This window comes from Schistocerca serialis, chromosome 5 (assembly GCF_023864345.2).
Source record: "Schistocerca serialis cubense isolate TAMUIC-IGC-003099 chromosome 5, iqSchSeri2.2, whole genome shotgun sequence".
Lineage (NCBI taxonomy): Eukaryota > Metazoa > Arthropoda > Insecta > Orthoptera > Acrididae > Schistocerca > Schistocerca serialis.
In genome coordinates this window covers 748,829,348-748,845,482 of record NC_064642.1, presented here as the reverse complement: position 1 = coordinate 748,845,482, position 16,135 = coordinate 748,829,348, and the positions used below count along the sequence as shown (strand labels likewise).

General features: G+C 46.0%; 1 long non-coding RNA gene across 1 annotated transcript in view; it reads left to right on the top strand.

Moving 5' to 3' along the window:
• LOC126481151 (uncharacterized) overlaps positions 1-16,135 on the top strand; it is a 506,533-nt gene that overhangs the window by 291,581 nt on the left and 198,817 nt on the right. Inside the window, exon 2 of the long non-coding RNA XR_007587518.1 lies at positions 11,996-12,052. This is a non-coding gene — a long non-coding RNA (uncharacterized LOC126481151). The remainder of the gene's footprint in view (positions 1-11,995; positions 12,053-16,135) is intronic.

Genomic DNA, 16,135 nt, shown 5'->3' with positions numbered 1-16,135 from the left:
TTTAAGTTTTCTTGAGTTTTTGCAAGTTGCGTAACCGAATCGGTAGATGCAACTGAGTCAGTTTTAGCTTGCAAGGTCTCATGATTTTCATGAACAATAGTTTGCAGTTCTTTTATGGCTGCTTCGTGTTTCTGTAATGCATTTTCATGCCGCGAAAAAATAGGTTGAAAATGCTCACAAATCTGTGTTTTTATGTCATTACAGATATTTTGACATTTCGATTCAATGTTATGTAACTCAGTAGTTAAATTTTCACGTGTTTGTTCAAGTGTGGTGTCTAGCTTTTGAAGCTTTTGCTGTGTTTGTCTCTGATTTTGTTCCATTGTGGCTAACTGTTTCTGTGTTTGTCTCTGATTTTGTTCCATTGTGTCTAACTTCTGAAGATTTTGTTCCATTACGTCTAACTTTTGAAGCTTTTGTCCCATTTGTTGCATTAATTGTAATAACAATGCACTGGTGTCTGAAACATGTTCCTCAGTGCTATTTGGCAATGCATTTTAACCGGCAATATTCGCATTTTGAAAAGCAGAAAATGTGTCTTGACTTATTTGAGAAAACGGTGAGGGCGCAAAACCTGAATCCACAGTATTTGCAAGACTGTGTCCTGTCATTTCGGATTCCTGAGGCGAGCTGTTGCCGACTGATCGATCGATAATGCTCCCCTGTTCACTAACTGTTTCACTGTCTATGCCATTATTTGCCACCTGCTCCATTTCCCTATGCACAATTACCAAATCAGTAACCGAGCGAGGTGCCGCAGTGGTTAGCACACTGGACTCGCATTCGGGAGGACGACGGTTCAATCCCGTCTCCGGCCATCCTGATTTAGGTTTTCCGTGATTTCCCTAAATCGTTTCAGGCAAATGCCGAGATGGTTCCTTTAAAAGGGCACGGCCGATTTCCTGCCCAATCCTTCCCTAACCCGAGCTTTGCGCTCCGTCTCTAATGACCTCATTGTCGATGGGACGTTAAACACTGACCACCACCACCACCAAATCACTAGTTTGAACATTAGTTAATTCATTACACGGTGGCGCTGACATGCTGCTTTCGTCTTCACTGTCACTTCTCATTTTACTTTGGAGCCTAGTGTTACGTTTTTCACACGCCATTATTGTCACAGTATTTCACATGACAACACCGATAAGCACAATTTGAAGAGCAAAATAAGAAAACACATTAACATAGCACTGAAAATAATATCTAGTTAATTGCAAGGGCAGCTGCGAAATACTTGGTGCAAATCTACATGCATGCCACAACAACAATGAAAGACTGCAACTACAAAGGAGATTCTCTCTACAATTATGCACTAGCAATAAACAAAAGTTACGCTAATTACACAAACTACAAGAAAAAATCAGAAGATTCCAGTGAGGTATCCTGACAGGGTCGCCATATGAAACGTCCCCTTAGAAAAATTATACAAGACTGTGCTTAAACTGACACACAATATTTTAGGCGCAACGCAATCTGACTTTCAATAATACCTACAAAAGAATGGCCCTGACTAACATTAACCTATACGTTTCACAAATCACTTACCTCACAAAAGTCTTTGTTACTCGAACTACTGCAATAGAGTGAGCGCCACTACTGCCAGCTTAATAGTCATTATATATGTAGCAGTTCATTACATCCAGTCTTACAAATTTCAAAACTGCCATTTCTCTCCCCACATCCACCACTGCTGGCGGCTCACCTCCAACTGCTGAACGCTATGCGCTGTTAACATCCAGCTGCCCAACACTACAATGGCAGACAACAATGCAAACTAGCCACAGACTGCACATAGCACAGCCAGTGATTTTCATACAGAGCACTACGTAATGTTGCCAATAAGAAAACATGAACAGCCTACTTACAGTTTTAAAACCGTCGAAACCATGGTCAAGGTTTGGTTCAAATGGCTCCGAGTACTATGGGACTTAACTTCTAAGGTCATCAGTCCCCCAGAACTTAAAACTACTTAAACCTAACTAACCTAAGGACATCACACACATCCATGCCCGAGGCAGGATTTGAACCTGCGACCGTAGCGGTCGCCCGGTTCCAGACTGTAGCGCCTAGAACTGCTCGCCCACTACAGCCGGCCGGTCAAGGTTTAATAAACGTGTATTTAACAACTGGTTGGCTGTTGTTTCTAATGAATTGATAACTGGGTAGGCACATTTGCGGTATATGTGAATACTGTTTGGAAAATGTCTTGCGAGAAACACCTTAGAAAAGATTTCAAGTCGTGTGTAAAGTTCCTTGGGAGTCGATAAGAGCTCTCATTCTCAAATATTAACCTTATGTTGTTAAATCCTTAACGTAAGGTTATACGTCTTAATGAGTAGGATATAAAAGCATTTCAAATTTTTTAAATTGGTCAATAAAATATGAAAGATTGTTAATGAAATTTTTGGTACCATCAGACTGGCAACCTTCAGTTGGAGCCTGCAACCGCTTTACGCGTTTAGTAATATAGATTCACTGTGTCATGCACAGGATGTAGCGGCTATACTCACCGAGCAACAAAGCCGTACCGACCAGGACTAAGCAACATCCACCCAGCTCTTCGCGTTCTCGGGGTGAACCATTTGTCTGCCTTGAACCATCAGAAGACTACGCCTACGTAGATTTGAAACGTGACAAGTGGAACTGTATTACAGGATATATTTGGGAACAGCTGCTTCGCACCCTCTAGCTAAGCACTGCAACAACGTTAAGAGTTCACTTATTGATGTAAGCAGTGTATATGTTTCGAGCGGAGACACATCTACGTCGTCAAGATGATGTTTTGGAACCCGCAGAGCGTCTTTCGCCACTAATAAAACATAATTACTTAGTTAATATTTATTCATTCAGTTCTGTGGCAGTCAGCGTCAGTGACACGTTGAAATTTCGCTGTCTCCTGTTCCAACAGTATTGCGGGTTGACGCCTGCAGTCTATAGGCGAACCATAGCGTGAGTTTATGCCCCCACACTGCGTTAGAGCGTCCTTGATCCCACTCTGGAAAATGACGATGACCCGCTCTGACCCTTTGGAGCATACGACGCTGTCGGATGTAGTGTAGCTGGTGATCCTGGCAGGCAGGCCCTGACATCCACGAGAGCCTGCAGTGTCGATCAGCAACAGAGACAACGGATGGCCTTCACACGTAGCAGTGACGATGATGTGACAAGCTGCGCGAGATATACTGGTGGTGGGAGACCTTCAATCTCTCCATTAGCGGTGTGGTATGCGGCGGCCAATGCAAAGCGGTTACTTGGATGTTGTCGGCTCAGGAACGGCAAGAAGCGTTTTCACGAGAAATGATGGAAGATCTAATACACCGACGTCACAGTAGTAGGGCAAGGGCAGACTACACCAATTTTGTTATCAGTTTGATATGCAAATTAATTAAATTGATCTTAGTTACCCCCATCCTGATGACGTCAGGTGTTTTCCCCAGACGGCACGTGGCTCCCCGCCAACTACTTCTCCCCACCCCACCTTTTCCCCCTCCCCTACCTATCCTATTGTCAGGGATATCGAATTTTGCCGGGAAATTAAAAAAAATGGTGGAACTTTCAAAAATGGTGAGAATTTCTTTGTCCCAAGGCTAAGCTGACGTCCCATTGCACCCTCTCCCGGGAAATGGCGGGAAATTCAGAAATGGTGGTGCCCTTTCTGGGAACCGAACCCTGCTCCTTCTGGACAGAAAGCCGAAGTTTACACCCACACCCCCGTCCCACCACACGGGGAGTGTCCAAATGAAGAACAGGAGAGGAAATTTAGGTTAATGTACTTTGTTTATTTTGGTTGGGAAACTGAAGTAAAGATCAGTCCTAATTACATGATTAATAATTCTGTCAGAGACAGCAAAGGACCTGGAAGAGCAGTTGAACATAATGGACAGTGTCTTGAAAGAAAGATATAAGATGGGTATCAACAAAAGCAAAACTTGGATAATGGCATGTAGTCGATTTAAATCAGGTGATGCTGAGTGAATTAGGTTAGGAAATGAGACACTTGAAGTAGTAGATGAGTTTTGCTATTTGGGGAGCAAAATAACTGATGATGGTCGAAGTAGAGAGGATATAAAATGTAGACTGGCAATGGTAATGAAAGCGTTTCTGAAGGAGAGAAATTTGTTAACATCGAATATACACTCCTGGAAATGGAAAAAAGAACACATTGACACCGGTGTGTCAGACCCACCATACTTGCTCCGGACACTGCGAGAGGGCTGTACAAGCAATGATCACACGCACGGCACAGCGGACACACCAGGAACCGCGGTGTTGGCCGTCGAATGGCGCTAGCTGCGCAGCATTTGTGCACCGCCGCCGTCAGTGTCAGCCAGTTTGCCGTGGCATACGGAGCTCCATCGCAGTCTTTAACACTGGTAGCATGCCGCGACAGCGTGGACGTGAACCGTATGTGCAGTTGACGGACTTTGAGCGAGGGCGTATAGTGGGCATGCGGGAGGCCGGGTGGACGTACCGCCGAATTGCTCACCACGTGGGGCGTGAGGTCTCCACAGTACATCGATGTTGTCGCCAGTGGTCGGCGGAAGGTGCACGTGCCCGTCGACCTGGGACCGGACCGCAGCGACGCACGGATGCACGCCAAGACCGTAGGATCCTACGCAGTGCCGTAGGGGACCGCACCGCCACTTCCCAGCAAATTAGCGTCACTGTTGCTCCTGGGGTATCGGCGAGGACCATTCGCAAACGTCTCCATGAAGCTGGGCTACGGTCCCGCACACCGTTAGGCCGTCTTCCGCTCACGCCCCAACATCGTGCAGCCCGCCTCCAGTGGTGTCGCGACAGGCGTGAATGGAGGGACGAATGGAGACGTGTCGTCTTCAGCGATGAGAGTCGCTTCTGCCTTGGTGCCAATGATGGTCGTATGCGTGTTTGGCGCCGTGCAGGTGACCGCCACAATCAGGACTGCATACGACCGAGGCACACAGGGCCAACACCCGGCATCATGGTGTGGGGAGCGATCTCCTACACTGGCCGTACACCACTGGTGATGGTCGAGGGGACACTGAATAGTGCACGGTACAACCAAACCGTCATCGAACCCATCGTTCTACCATTTCTAGACCGGCAAGGGAACTTGCTGTTCCAACAGGACAATGCACGTCCGCATGTATCCCGTGCCACCCAACGTGCTCTAGAAGGTGTAAGTCAACTACCCTGGCCAGCAAGATCTCCGGATCTGTCCCCCATTGAGCATGTTTGGGACTGGATGAAGCGTCGTCTCACGCGGTCTGCACGTCCAGCACGAACGCTGGTGCAACTGAGGCGCCAGGTGGAAATGGCACGGCAAGCCGTTCCACAGGACTACATCCAGCATCTCTACGATCGTCTCCATGGGAGAATAGCAGCCTGCATTGCTGCGAAAGGTGGATATACACTGTACTAGTGCCGACATTGTGCATGCTCTGTTGCCTGTGTCTATGTGCCTGTGGTTCTGTCAGTGTGATCATGTGATGTATCTGACCCCAGGAATGTGTCAATAAAGTTTCCCCTTCCTGGGACAATGAATTCACGGTGTTCTTATTTCAATTTCCAGGAGTGTAGATTTAATTGTCAGGAAGTCGTTTCTGAAAGTATTTGTATGGAGCGTAGACCTGTGTGGAAGTGAAACTTGGACGATAAATAGTTTAGATAAGAAGAGACTAGAAGCTTTCGAAATGTGGTGCTACAGAAGAATGCTGAAGGTTAGATGGGTAGATCATACAACTAATAAGATGGCACTGAATAGAATTGGGGAGAAGAGGAATTTGTGGCACAATTTGAGCAGAAGAAGGGATCGGCTGGTAGGACACGTTCGGAGGCATCAAGGGATCACCAATTTAGTATTGGAGGGCAGCGTGGAGTGGTCTCAAATCTGTACTCAATGCGCTTTTGCACAGTACATACAGATAAAGTGAAAGAGTTTAATATCTTGATTTGTCGGCGCAGCTCAAAATGAGTGCAAAATATCTGAAGCGTCACGAGTCAGTGTTCCTTGTAAATCGTCCAAAGGGCCCAAATCTTTCATGTGGAGTTGCTGCTGAAATTCTTAGAAAGCCAAAGACATTCGTTGCGATGTGGGTCAGACGAAATTTAGAAGTTGGAAAGGTGGATGATTTACCGGAGAGGGCTAAGGTGCCACGTTATAATCGAGAATGGCGGCAATTGGATTAACTATTAGATAATTGTGAAATTAGTAACAACATGTTTTTTCATGTAAACATATATTTATAATAGTGTGCTGTATTTCATATAGATAACGGCGTACACTTTCTTCTGGAACTTACTGTATATCAGGAGTACATCTACATCTACGTGATTACTCTGCTATTCACAATAAAGTGCCTGGCAGAGGGTTCGGTGAACAACCTTGATGCTGTCTCTCTGCCGTTCCACTCTCGAACGGCACGCGGGAAAAAACGGGCATTTATATTTTTCCGTGCGAGCCCTGATTTTTCTTATTTTATCGTGATGATCATTTCTCGCTCTGTAGGTGGGTGCCAACAGAATGTTTTCGCAATCGGAGGAGAAAACTGGTGTTTGAAATTTCATGAGAAGATCCCGTCGCAACGAAAAACGCCTTTGTTTTAATGATTGCCACTCCAATGTCTGTCTGTGACACTATCTCCCCTATCAAATAACTTCCGGGAATTCAGCCAGGTAACACTTTCAGCGACCGCCGATATTTCGGCGGGACAACACCCCGCCATTTTCAAGGCAAACTGCAACGGACAGGCGACGTACATGCAAATTTAATACCTCGGTTCTCGGACCCAAGCAGGAAAGATAACACACACACACTGAACACTAGTGCCACCAAAGATGGCCAAAGTCAGAGCTATCGATAGTGAGACTATGAATTCGCAGGTGAGGTAGCATTGAGTCTGTCCCTCTGTTTCTTGACAAGGGAGAGAGCCGGATTCCAAACAGAGTTTAAACAGAAACCTCCATCCCTGTTAACAAGGTTGCTCGCTAATTTAATCTCAACTGCCTCCCGAATCACACTGTCCCAATAGCTGGCCGTGCATGCCAATATCTCGGTGTTATTATATAACATGGAGTGACCAGTATCCAAGCAATGTTCGGCAATAGCAGATCTATTTGGCTGCTGTAATCGTGTGTGCCGTTTATGCTCAGTACATCTGTCCTCCACGGTCCCGATAGTTTGACCAATATATGCCACGCCGCAGCTACAAGGGACACGATATACACCCGCCTTACGCAGTCCAAGATCATCCTTAACGGAACTCAAAAGTGCTCTAATTTTAGATGGAGGTCGGAAAACACATTTCACATCGTATTTCCGTAAAATACGACCGATCTTATTGGACGTGTTTCCTACGTAAGGCAAGAAGGCAGTAGACTTAGGTGTTGACTCAGAATTATCGTCAATCACCTGATGTACAGTTGGTCGATAGCGCAACGCACGTTCAATCTGTCTATCACTGTAACCATTTTGACGAAATGTAACTTCAAGATGGGACAGCTCAGCTGGCAAAGTCTCAGCGTCAGAAACGATATGTGCCCTGTGTACCAAGGTACGAAGTACCCCTTCACGCTGAGCCGAATGGTGACAACTATTAGCTTGTAAGTACAAGTCGGTGTGAGTACGTTTCCTGTAGACTGCATGTCCCAATGATCCATCATCCTTCCTCCTAACCAACACGTCGAGAAAGGGAAGGCATCCATCCTTTTCCACCTCCATCGTAAAACGAATGTTCGGGTGGATCGAGTTCAGATGTTGTAGAAAGACATTCAAATTCTCCCTACCGTGAGGCCAAACAACGAAGGTATCGTCAACGTATCTATAGAAACAGGATCATTGGGACATGCAGTCTACAGGAAACGTACAGCAGCCAAATAGATCTGCTATTGCCGAACATTGCCTGGATACTGGTCACTCCATGTTATATAATAACACCGAGATATTGGCATGCACGTCCAGCTATTGGGACAGTGTGATTCGGGAGGCAGTTGAGATTAAATTAGCGAGCAACCTTGTTAACAGGGATGGAGGTTTCTGTTTAAACTCTGTTTGGAATCCGGCTCTCTCCCTTGTCAAGAAACAGAGGGACAGACTCAATGCTACCGCACCTGCGAATTCATAGTCTCACTATCGATAGCTCTGACTTTGGCCATCTTTGGTGGCACTAGTGTTCAGTGTGTGTGTGTTATCTTTCCTGCATGGGTCCGAGAACCGAGGTATTAAATTTGCATGTACGTCGCCTGTCCGTTGCAGTTTGCCTTGAAAATGGCGGGGTGTTCTCCCGCCGAAATATCGGCGGTCGCTGAAAGTGTTACCTGGCTGAATTTCCGGAAGTTATTTGAAAGTTGTATACGCCAGGAGAAACTCAGGTCTCACATTGTTTACCTCTACGGGGAGGAAATGTATCGGTGTTTACGTAAGTTGGATAAACTTCGTAGTTGTCGAGTTAGACTGCAATGTGCTTTGTCGTTTTTATTGAGGTGTCGTAATGAAAATCATGTCCTAACATTTGCTAAGGTTGTGCACCATATTAATTCTCCTGCCGCCAACCGAATTAAGCAACGTGCTGGCTTGGCTCTTGTTCGCGAAAGGATTCGTTTTACTCGTCGACGTTTGGATTCTGTTTCCAAAGAATTGTATCGTTTTCATTTAATGGTTGCATCTGAAGTGTCTGATTTCACTTGGGATTGGTTGGATGGTGCCTCATGGACCCAAGCTGACTGGGAGTACAACTCCGTTACTGCCCGGCATTTGGCAAAGTTTGAACGTTTTCATCGCGCGGAGTCGGATGTTATATCTCGACGTTCTGTGACAAATCTCACAGAGAAATCTTTTGACGACGCAACCTTATCCGTGCTAGGGAAAGGATTAAATTTTGCACCCACTCCGAAGAATTTGCCGGTAGTTGATTTTATTAGTTCAATTGAACAGGCAGTTTGCAAACTACCTCCTGACGCTGCAGAGGAAGTTAGGAGGGAGGCATGCCGTGTTTTGACTAGGGCTCGTCCACCCAAGAGTAATGTAACAGCAGCAGAGAGGGCTGCTTTACGCTTTCTCAAGGTTGATCCCAGTATTGTTATTTTACCTGCTGACAAGGGCAATGCCACCGTTGTTTTAAATAAACATGATTATGTACAAAAGATGCAACGTTTACTATCTGATTCAACGTACCGCAGAATCGATGCTGACCCCACGAAAAGTGTTGAGAGAAAGACCAACAGCCTCCTGAAGAAAAGTGGTTTGTCGCAGGACACAATCAAGAGGCTTAACACCTATAGTGCGGTTCCCCTTAGGTTATATGGCCTTCCAAAGGTTCATAAGGAAGGGGTTCCTTTCCGTCCTATAGTGAGTAACATCGGCGCCCCGACATATCGTGTATCCAAGCATCTTGCATCTCTGTTGAGTCCACAAGTAGGACGGTGTGAACATCATATCAGGAACTCAGCTGATTTTTTACGTCGTTTGGAGGGACTGAGGCTGAATGACTCTGATATTTTAGTGAGTTTCGATGTGGTCTCTCTCTTCACTCGTGTTCCTCTGTCTGATTCGTTGCGGTTAATTGAAGCCAGGTTTGGTGCTGATTTAACTAATCTCTTTAGGCATGTGTTGACATCCACTTACTTTTTATTTAATGACCAGTATTACGAGCAGACAGATGGAGTTGCGATGGGTAGTCCGTTGTCTCCTGTGATCGCAAATTTGTTTATGGAAGACTTCGAGGAACGTGCATTGGAGTCGGCGCCTTTAAAACCCGCCTGTTTCTATAGATACGTTGACGATACCTTCGTTGTTTGGTCTCACGGTAGGGAGAATTTGAATGTCTTTCTAGAACATCTGAACTCGATCCACCCGAACATTCGTTTTACGATGGAGGTGGAAAAGGATGGTTGCCTTCCCTTTCTCGACGTGTTGGTTAGGAGGAAGGATGATGGATCATTGGGACATGCAGTCTACAGGAAACGTACTCACACCGACTTGTACTTACAAGCTAATAGTTGTCACCATTCGGCTCAGCGTGAAGGGGTACTTCGTACCTTGGTACACAGGGCACATATCGATTCTGACGCTGAGACTTTGCCAGCTGAGCTGTCCCATCTTGAAGTTACATTTCGTCAAAATGGTTACAGTGATAGACAGATTGAACGTGCGTTGCGCTATCGACCAACTGTACATCAGGTGATTGATGATAATTCTGAGTCAACACCTAAGTCTACTGCCTTCTTGCCTTACGTAGGAAACACGTCCAATAAGATCGGTCGTATTTTACGGAAATACGATGTGAAATGTGTTTTGCGACCTCCATCTAAAATTAGAGCACTTTTGAGTTCCGTTAAGGATGATCTTGGACTGCGTAAGGCGGGTGTATATCGTGTCCCTTGTAGCTGCGGCATGGCATATATTGGTCAAACTATCAGGACCGTGGAGGACAGATGTACTGAGCATAAACGGCACACACGATTACAGCAGCCAAATAGATCTGCTATTGCCGAACATTGCTTGGATACTGGTCACTCCATGTTATATAATAACACCGAGATATTGGCATGCACGGCCAGCTATTGGGACAGTGTGATTCGGGAGGCAGTTGAGATTAAATTAGCGAGCAACCTTGTTAACAGGGATGGAGGTTTCTGTTTAAACTCTGTTTGGAATCCGGCTCTCTCCCTTGTCAAGAAACAGAGGGACAGACTCAATGCTACCTCACCTGCGAATTCATAGTCTCACTATCGATAGCTCTGACTTTGGCCATCTTTGGTGGCACTAGTGTTCAGTGTGTGTGTGTTATCTTTCCTGCTTGGGTCCGAGAACCGAGGTATTAAATTTGCATGTACGTCGCCTGTCCGTTGCAGTTTGCCTTGAAAATGGCGGGGTGTTCTCCCGCCGAAATATCGGCGGTCGCTGAAAGTGTTACCTGGCTGAATTCCCGGAAGTTATTTGAAAGTTGTATACGCCAGGAGAAACTCAGGTCTCACACTATCTCCCCTATTTTGCGATAATACAAAACGAGCTGCCCTTCTTTGTACTTTTTCGATGTCATCCGTCAGTCCTACCTGATGCGGATCCCACATCGCACAGCAATACTCCTGAATAGGGCGGAAAAGCGTGGTGTAAGCAGTCTTTTTAGTAGACCTGTTGCACCTTCTAAGTGTTCTGCCAATGAATCGCAGTCTTTGGTTTGCTCTACCCACAATATTATCTATGTGATCGTTCCAATTAAGGTTATTTGTAATTGTAATCCCCAAGTATTTAGTTGAATTTACAGCCTTGAGGTTTGTGTGACATATCGCGTAATCGAAATTTAGCTGATTTTTCTTAGTACTCATGTGAATAACTTCGCGCTTTTCTTTATTCAGGGTCAATTGCCACTTTTCGCACCATACAGATATCTTATCTAAATCATTTTGCAGTTCTTTATGGTGATCTGATGACTATACAAGACGGTAAATGACAGCATCATCTGCAAACAATCTAAGACAGCTACTCAGATTGTCTCCTATGTCGTTAATATAGATCAGGAACAATAGAGGGCCTATAACACTTCCTTGGGGAACGCCGGATATTACTTCTGTTTTACTCGATGACTTTCCGTCTATTACTACGAACTGTGACCTTTCTGACAGGAAATCACGAATGCAGTCGCACAACTGAGGCGATACTCCGTAGGCATGCAGTTGGATTAGAAGCTTGTGAGGAACGGTGTCGAAAGCCTTCTGGAAATCTAAAAATATGGACTGGTCTGGAGAACTGCGGCAGAGATTTTGTGATATGGTCTTGGAATTTCCGGAACCAATATCTTCCCGGTATCGATATCTACGTTAGGCAAATGTCGTTGAGATTCTCTATACCCTGAAAGGATGAACTCTCCGCATGCAAAACTAAGTACGTACGGAACCCTCAATGCGTGCGTTGTACTCTTACTTCGTTGGGGTTTTATGTTCCTTTTATGTACAGCGTATCATACTTGTGATGCTTCCAGCATGAGGAAATGAATAAAAGTGCGATTTCTCATTTCAGGGTGTTGGGGAACGTCTAGCACCTGAACCGGTCACGCCGCGTCACCCCTTCGAGCAGGTACGTACAGACTGCCTTCCGCTTTAGGCCACGCGACGGCAAGGCAGACCGAGCAGCAGCTGAACCGCTCGCGATCGCTGGCAGCCTCGTACTGAATTGCACAAAGGAGAGGAGTGGCAGACAGCTGTGGCCGTTCCAAGTAACAGTCCCGGCATTGGCGTTGTGTGACTGAGCAAAACCCTGGGTGTTGGCGTGCTGATTCGAAGCGTGCTCGTCGCGAATGTGAGCACCCTAGAGCTGTCCCTCTGCGGGGCGTGAAAACGTACGTGACAGAGAATCTGGTGACGTTACAGCGTGGAGTTCGAGGCCCACGAGAAAGATAGGCCGCGGCACGTACGTCACGAAGGTAGTCCTGCGCTCCCTCACTCGCTCAAAGCAGCAGACAAACTTGTTGTGACTTGGCAAGACAGCCAAGCCACTAGGAGGTGAAGCTGAAAGGCACGCGTTTAAGCTCACGCAGGCTGGCGTGAGGTCGGGAACAGTTAAAGGATTTGAGTCTAGCAAATAAAGTACGTAGCTGTTGGAATACTTAACTTTAATCCATAATTGGTGAACATCGGCCTGACGGTACATGCATCACAAGATAAATAGCAATTGATAATGGCGCCTTGCTAGGTCGTAGCAAATGACGTAGCTGAAGGCTATGCTAACTATCGTCTCGGCAAATGAGAGCGTAATTTGTCAGTGAACCATCGCTAGCAAAGTCGGCTGTACGACTGGGGCGAGTGCTAGGACGTCTCTCTAGACCTGCCGTGTGGCGGCGCTCGGTCTGCAATCACTGATAGTGGTGACACGCGGGTCCGACGTATACTACCGTACCGCGGCCGATTTAAAGGCTACCACCTAGCAAGTGTGGTGTCTGGCGGTGACACCACAAAACTACGTTTCTACACCTGTTAACTCGTCACTAGGCGTGTCTGTACAAACGAAAACTGAATAATCTACTAGAATCCGCTGTTATGGAATCTTACTGTTATTAGTCCTATAATGATGGGAAGTCCGTGGGCCTACTTGTAATTTGTTACGGCTATACTGGTGTACAATAAAATACTATCATGCTAAAATGATTATCAGTTGCATAAGGCACCACTTCCAGCATGTAATAAGTGCTGTTCAGCAGAAGAGACTAAATGCTATAAACGAGCCATTCTACCCAGCTGCGAGTTAACAGGTTTAGAAACACATTTTGTGTGCTGAGCTGAGCGAGCGAGCGATAGAGCGAGTTCACGACTACCTTCGTGACGTACGCGCCGCGGCCTGTCTTTCTCGTGGGCCTCGGTGGAGTTCCACGTTTCCCCCACTACACTGCGAAGCGTGAAACGAAGTATCTGGAGTGTCGGATTTTCGTTCCGTGGAGGGGAACGTGCCCAGTGACATGCAACATCGCTGTACATCACAAACAGAATACAGGAGCGGTCAAATTCTGGGGAGTTACATTGCTTATCAGGTAGTTTTTTCGCCTTATTGAGTACGTTATATGAATATAAGCTGGAACGGTATTTTCACTCTGCAGCGGAGCGTGGGCTGATATGAAACTTCCTGACAGATTAAAACTGTGTGCCGGTTCGGAGGATCTGTCGAAAACGCGTCGCTCTAGATACGATTTGTTAAAACAAAAATGTTTCTGGTGTTTGACTTTTTTAATGTAATAACTTGTGTGCTACGATTGTATACTGTTTCAGTGCTACGGCAAAAGATGATCCATTGAAAGCGCATCGTTCTGCTATAATCTGTCATCGTTAAACAATAATGGCATTTGTAGATTGTCTTCAGACAGTGTGCATCATATAAGAAGAGCCCGATGTGTGGAAGACGTGGCATAGTTGACAGCGTAATGCGCTGTGAAAACAGAAAAAGCAGGTTCGCATCCACCTCCTTCCATATTCTTTTTAACCTTTTGTTTTGCAAAAGATTTTGAGTCTTTTTTATTAATACAATAGTATTACCTGCAGTAAACGCTGTTATTTATTATAAGTAATGTATCTGCTCCACATCCTGTTGCATGGGCATAGTGGATGACCGCTTTCCGCTACTTCGACCTGATAGCCTCCTCATTTTCGTCCTCAAAGCTCTTGTCGTCACTGAGCGCATCCATGCTGGCGTCTCTGTCTTGAAAGAATCGACACATTTCATCGCCGACTTTGATTTGAAGGGCATTTGCCACGCGCATTAATGGAGTATGGCCTACACTGAATAAAAAAAAATTCTAAATTTGTGGTAAGATCTTATGGGACCAAACGGCGTAGGTCATCGGTCCCTAAGGTTACACACTACTTAATCTAACTTAAACTAACTTATGGCTACGACGCACACCCATGCCCGAGGGAGGACTCGAACCTCCGACCTCCGACGGGGGGAGCCGCGGGGACCGTGGCACGACGCTTCAGACGCATGGTTACCCCGCGCGGCTACATTGAATAGACATACGGCGAAATTTGAAGCAATGTTGACAATTTCGCTTCGGCTGAACGTTATTTTTGGAGCGTGCCTCCAAATGAGACTATTAAGACTTTCGTTCATATTTTGAGTAAAATCGCCCAAACATCGCTCCACCAAATCAGGTTTACTAACATCAGTGCCGCGCGTTGTAGCCGCGCGGTCTCAGGCGCCCTGTCACGGTTCACCCGCTCCCCCTCGCCACCCCCCCTCCCCCTCCCGTCGAAGGTTCGAGTCCTCCCTCAGGAATGGGTAATTTGTGTACGTGTTGTCCTTAGCGTAAGTTAGTTTATGTTAGATTAAGTAGTGTGTAAGCCAAGGGACCGATGACCTCACCAGCTTGGTCCGATAGGAACTTATCACAAAATCACATAAGTTGGGGTGATGGCATCGATAACTATTTGTGGCAAACGGTTCTCTAACGCCGAGGCGGGCCGTGCACGCTCGCCTTCAAATGCCCACAGAATCGTTGGTTCTTGGAGTTCGCGCGTAATATTTTCGGGAATGATTCTTCAATGTATATACATTCGAATTCCGTAATAACAAAATTTCGTGTTTTTTCGACCGTCACCCTGTCGTTCCACCATAGCCGGGTTTTCCTGGGTCCAGGAATTCTGCGCTGCGCAGTACTCAAAGAGCCCCTTGTACTGCGTCGTCCAGTCAACAGAGACAGAATAGTGGAGGTGTTTTACCACAGATCGCAACGCATAGTGCACCAACGCTTAACCTCACAGATGACAGGCAAACAGCTTCTGTACGAGTCTAATTCGCAGCGCCATAGACGGCGAAGAGTATCCGTGATCGCCAGAGAAGGCACAGAAAAGGAGAAAAAGGTGTCACAGGTTCTGCTGCAAATACGAAGAGTGCCAGCTACTAGGTCAGGCTGAGATTTCTAGAATGTGTCGAAGATGAAAGGAGCACTTTGTCAAACGTTGTACCGCGTACTGGAAAAATGGAAAATTGCCGTAAAGTGTCGGCGGAGCGTCAGAGTGGCCTCTGCAGCAACGCTCACGATAACTGTCCAGAAGCAGATGAGTGTGATCCACTTCCCGTCCTCACATCTCAGCCAACATCGGAATACGTCTTTTAGCCACATGCCAAAGGTCTTTGGGCGAAATGAAGAAGGATATTGAGGCGCTTCTCAAATATTTAAACGAGAGGAAAGAAACCGACTCCACTTTAAAAACCTGTCTGCAAGAGCTGTCGAAATCACCACCACGAGAGAATTAAATAGGCATATTCTTCAAAACCGTGAAAAATTTTCAGCCAGATCTCATTATGCAGACCAAAATGAGAGTTTTGCAAATCGTCACAGATATAGAGTTGTCAAACCAACAGCACCACTGCAGTCGTAGTTCACAAGCTGTCGATTGTAATGGAAGTCATTCGTCCTTGCAGCGCTCATCAGCACCGTTCCCTAGGGCCACCAGTCACGCCTACTACACCTCTTGCTGAAATTACTCAAACAATAGACATGGTCACTGAAACACTCATGCCCCTACTAATGAACACTAGCGATACAACAAATTATACAGAACAAGACAGTGATTGTGTAAGGTTCCATACTTTACTTACTATATAAAACTCACAGGAATTGTAAGTAGGCTGTTTAGGTTTTTTTTATTGGTAACGCCACCTCTGTATAAA